Raw genomic sequence first — 5,843 nt, 5'->3', positions numbered from 1 at the left:
CCCTGCTTCTTCTGTTTTGTGCACTGTCTTGAAAAATGACCTAATTCTCTACAGTTGTAGCAAGTAACAGTATTCATATCAAAACCTAGTTTGGTATCTTTGGTGAGACTGATCAGTTTTCCAGTTCGCTCTTCATAATCTCTAACTCGTCTCACAAGATTTGCCATACCCCACATAATATCCATCTTTTCTGCTTCATCTTTATCAAGTTGATGATAATCTTCTGTTGTTAGATGAATGTTACCCACACGACCACCAAGATAACTATCATAAGAATTAACAAGACTCGATAGCAAAGCTATATCTTCACTAATCTTTTCTTTCCCAGCTTTTCTCAAGTTTTCAATCTTAAGTGCAGAAAGAACATCTGATGCAGTCGGTGTAGATGACTCTGTAGTATTGGAAGTAGGCTGTGATTGAGTATTGAGAGAACATGGTGAAACTTGTGGTGGATACGAAGGTTGTTGAAAAGGTGCACTGCTAAAATTCAAACCATACATATTCTGATTGTTCGTAACAAAAGCTGTTTGAAATGGTGCATGAGCTGACTTTGGCGGTGTGTAACCATTTGGACAATACATTTTCGTGTGTTGAACTTGTTTAGACCTCTTAACTTTGTTTAACAATTCTAGTTCTTCTTCCTGAAGTCTTACAATAAACGAGTTCACTGTAGCAGTAGCTAGTTCTCCACTAGTTTTCATAGTTAATACGAAACCATTCCATTCTAAAGGTAATGCTCCAGCTAGACATGTTACTTTGCCTTTCTCAGCAATGGTCACATCATGCTTGTGTAGTTTAACTAGAAAATGATGATATCTTTCAACCAATTCTGTAATAGACTCTCCAACTTGCCAGTGAAAACGATCAAACTCAGCTTTCAATTCTAAACCTTTTCTAGTTCTGTAAGATGTATTTCCTTTGTTAAAAGTACGAAGTGCTTCCCATATCTTGAATGAGTTATCATGACACATAAATTGATGGAAAATTGGACCATCAAGAGCACTTGTCAAGTTACAGTACATCTTCTTTTCCAAGTTATACTCTTCATGTTATTCCGAAGGCATGTTATGTAACGTATACAATTCATTTATAACAGGTGAACGTGGCCATTGAAATTTGGTTTCAATGTACTTCCAAAGCTTCATGTCTTGACCATCAGACCAAATCTTAAATCTCGACTTCCAAGTAGAATAGTTATCCATATTCATTAACCTCGGACATTTCGTACCACTTCCTGATTCACTCTTAGCAAGGAGTAATCGTTGAGTCATATTCGTAATGCTCTGAACTAACGGTGCGGCCAACGCGTAATCGTTTGAATTAAACATCTTGCAAATTTTACCAAAGGTAAACCGTGCGGTTCAGGATATCAAGCGTACGAGTGACAGTATCAACCGTACATGTCACAACCTCAAGCGTACATGTCACTACTCAATCGTAAGTGTCACAACTCAATCAAAAGAACCAATCACTAAGTCTCAAACGTGCAAGTGATGATCACGCGTGTGATTACTCGTACGTGTCACAGTCAACCGCTTGATCACCCGTGTGATCAGACTGTTGTCACTTAACCTCAAAAGGTTACGCTAAACCGTGCATGTGAGTTCATGAGTGACAGTCAACTGTCTGGTCAACCGTGCGTGTGATTAAAATCTTTGACCCACTCGTGTGAGTTGCTGTTCAGCTCAAATCACCCAAAAACCCTAAAAACTTATGTTAAACCTCAATTTCTTTGTCCATAAGCTGGATTAGCACTAAACTAACATAAACACACTCTCTAATGACAATTACACACGTAAAAATGATTCCTTTTTTATCAAAATCACTTTTAACTCAAAAACCCAAAATAATAAACTCATTAATCACCAAAAAATGCTAGATGATGTTGAAATCATAACCTACACTCTGATACCAATGATGAAACATGACTAGGAACTTCGAAATCAACAGGTTTAATTCACGCAAAGGCGGAATTAGTGAATCAAACCATAACTAGTGAATATGAGGAGCTTTTTGGGATTAAATTAGTCAAACCACAACAAGGATTGTGTGATTAGATTAATGCCTAGAGCTATTATTCACTACTGCAGTGATTTGGGTTGAGAGAGAAATGGATTAGGGTTACCAGATCTGAGTGGTGTGTGTGTGTGTGAGAGGCTTAACCTAAAATGAAGAACATAACACTTATATATACCTACTGTTGACTCACCCGTACGAGTCATCCATCACACGTACGAGTTGGCTTCATATGTCGTGCGGGTGATCACTCACTCGTGTCTTCTCATTTAGGTTATAATTGTGACTTAGCCCAGCATCAACCGTGCGTATGAGCCTGTCAGCCTTACGAATGAGATTTTACTCGCACGTCTGACTAAGTCTAACATAGTCAAACATCCATATCACGTTCCAGCAGTACCTGTAACCACAAACAAACACAGATAGGATAATAACGAGCAATCATGGTATCCCATAAACTGAAGTACTAATCACAAACGTAGGCTAGATGTCTAGGGACTTACAGAAAATGCATCAACACGAATGAACATGACTAATGTTCTAAGAGAGAAATTGTAATAGCACGATCTTGATTGGTTAAATTACCAGAATTCAAGAGAAAAGATAGAACTATCAGGAAGATATATTCTCGATATTTTTGGAGATTAGGTAGAATGTAAGAGTCGTGTAACATGGCACATGATGACGTTATGGTCTGTGAATCATCACGTTCCATTAGAAATGTAGCATGACTTACTGTAATATAATCACGTTGATCAAGTGTCATTATATTATACTAACTCATGCTTCAATTCCCAACACTATTTCAAAAACATTCAAATTTAAACTCGAAGGTTTACAGAATATAGAAACTAAACAGTTTTCTTTATGATGTAATACAGATAACACGAGGAGATAAATGATTTCAGATAAGAATAGTTATGAAAATATCTTCAGAAATATCGAGGATATTTATAATAAAATATACGATGATATCTTTAAATTTCTAATATCAAAGGATGATGAAGAAGATTTGTCCGCAAAGGTTTAGAGTCAGCAGCAAGATATTCGTTAATGACTTCAGCAGATACTGAATCATTTGGATTCTTTGAAGGCATGTTTAGTCTTTGTGATTTGTCCATAGCCTCCTTCATGGTTTGCTCAATCCGTTTTCCAGTTCCAACTCTTCTAAGCTTTGCTAACACACTATTCTTTATCATCAAACCTTCGACTGTTAAGGTTGTTTACAGTTTTTTCTGCTTCATTCAGCTTTTTCATCATTCAGAGTATTGATTCGTAGACTGTGTGCTTTTCGGAATTTAAGAATGGAAGATCATAATTCTAAGAGATAAATGTTATATTTATACATATAACTGTTGATGTAGAAACGCTGCGAGATTCGAAATACGGATTGCTAATTCTTGGTGATTGGTATGGCAATTATCGTTACAAGATGCAGATGAGTAGATGATGGGGTTTCAATGAGTACATATAATGATTTTTTGGAGAGGCTTACACCAAAGAGTAACGATGTTTGATGTGTGAGCGATGGTATACGAAATACTATTATTTTTTACTACGAAATACGACGAAATATGATACAAGTTTTATTTATTAATATAGATGGATATACCTAAACCTTGCTACAACACTTATAGGCATTATACCTAATTGTAGAGTACTGTAGTTTTTAGTAAGTCTGGTTCGTTCCACAGGGAGCTAGCTGAGTTTAACTATATATATATATATATATATATATATATATATATATATATATATATATATATATATATAAGTAGTAGTATTATTATTATTATTATTATAAAGGGGGGTTTTACCGTTTAATGACCGGTTTGTCGATTTTAAATAAAGTGTAAAGATAACTGACGATAATATAAATGACAGAATTTAAATTGCGATAAAGTAAATTGCAGTCTTTAAAATGATAGTAAATAAAGGTACGATGAAATATGAAATAAAAGTATTATGCTTATTTAAACTTCCGTAATCATGATGTTTGACGTTTTGATTTTAATTTATTTATCTGGGTTAATTGTCCTTTGTCCTGGATTTATTTGATACCTATCTGGTTTTTGTCCATAATAGTCCATCGGTCATAATTATAAAATGCTCGTCAAATTAACCTTATTCCCGAAGTAAAATATTCCAACTAATTAGGGATTCGAACTGTAACAAGGTTTTAATACTTTGTTTAATAATTACACCAGGTTATCGACTGCGTGTAATCCAAGGTTTTAAAACTTTGTTAACAATTACACCAATTATCCTTGTATGTAATCCACCCCTGTTTTAATGAGATATGAATATTAATTTATTCACTTTGGCCATAATGAATAATCAATTACCCAATCCAATTGATTAATTAAATGATTGTAAACGATGTCGTATAAACGTCACTAAATAGGACATTCGTAATCATTTTAATAATTATTAGATTAACTAATTTGAAGATAGGTTCGACAGGTTCCAATGAGTTGTCATTCAATTAGACAATACCCCCTACCGATTAATAGTCAATAGTCCAATGTTCACAAGTGTCGGTCTTTTGTCCAAACCCTAATTATGGTACAAAATCCAATAACCCCGTCAAAAATATTTAGTCCAACATCACGATTACTTTGGCTCAAATAAGCATAATAATAACTTAGTTACGAGACATTAATTTAAAAAGGAAGAACATAGCTTACAGTGGTTATTAATCGCGTAGCGTTACACGGACAGAACTCCGACTTTAAAACCCGTAAAAAATTTCTTACAATAACCCAACTAAACCATAATTTATTATTAATCTTAAATTAAAATTAAAATTATAATATAAATATATTACATATAGAGAATGAGAGATTGGAAAAAGGTGTGTATTTCATCGTCTGAATTCGTTCCACGAGTGCGGTACTTTTGTGCCTTACAGCTCCGCGAGTGCGGAGCTTCGGATTCCAGCTCCGTGGGCTGCTGAATAATATAATAATATATTATTTTATATAATTATATATATTATATTATATTCTTGTGCATAGTTGACTTGTAATTTTAGCTCTGTTGAGTTGTATGTTGATGCTCGGTTTATGTCTCAGTTCAGAATTTTCGAACGCCTTTTCGTACGCTTAGATATCTTGTACTTTGCATTTCGCGGCTTGTACTCTTGTCATTTTTAGGCGTTTCTCATCAATAAATTGAACCACTTGGATTGTACTTTGTACTTTTTAGCTTTCTGGTCATTTGCGTCTTCAAATCGTCGATTCTGTCTTTTGTCTTCGCATTTATTTATTTAAACGATTATTACATAAAAATAGAACAATTGCAACTAAAAGCTTTACATATTGGAAGGATATTGCGCCTAAATATATGTTTATTTGGAGCACTATCAAATATCCCCACACTTAAACGTTGCTTGTCCTGAAGCAATACATAACTTGAAATTAAATCACACTTCACTCGAATCACACTCTTTTTTTATTCTCAAACTTTATACATCAGTGATTTTGATATGGCGGTATAAACAATGATAGTAACGATGTGGTTTACAGTCTCACATAACTATGAAAATGTAGATCCTTTAAGGAAATTGGATCTTTATGAAAATATTTGATCTTTTGAAAATTCATTCTAGCTTTTACCCTAGATAAGTTTTCCGGAATAACCCTTCACCGGTGTTTGCAAAATATTTTTGTGGGTTTTGTGGGTTTTGTGGGTTTCAGATTTGACAATTTTTGCTCAAAACATACGGTTTTGTGTCTCCCACTTGCTAACCTTGTATTAGGAAAGCAACACGTCCAGTATACTTGTTCCGTATATTATCTTTTGGTAAACTACCGTCCGGTTGTAAA

The sequence above is a fragment of the Rutidosis leptorrhynchoides genome, chromosome 10, assembly GCF_046630445.1.
Source record: "Rutidosis leptorrhynchoides isolate AG116_Rl617_1_P2 chromosome 10, CSIRO_AGI_Rlap_v1, whole genome shotgun sequence".
In the NCBI taxonomy this organism is placed as follows: Eukaryota; Viridiplantae; Streptophyta; class Magnoliopsida; order Asterales; family Asteraceae; genus Rutidosis; species Rutidosis leptorrhynchoides.
Note: the sequence above shows the minus strand (reverse complement) of the source record.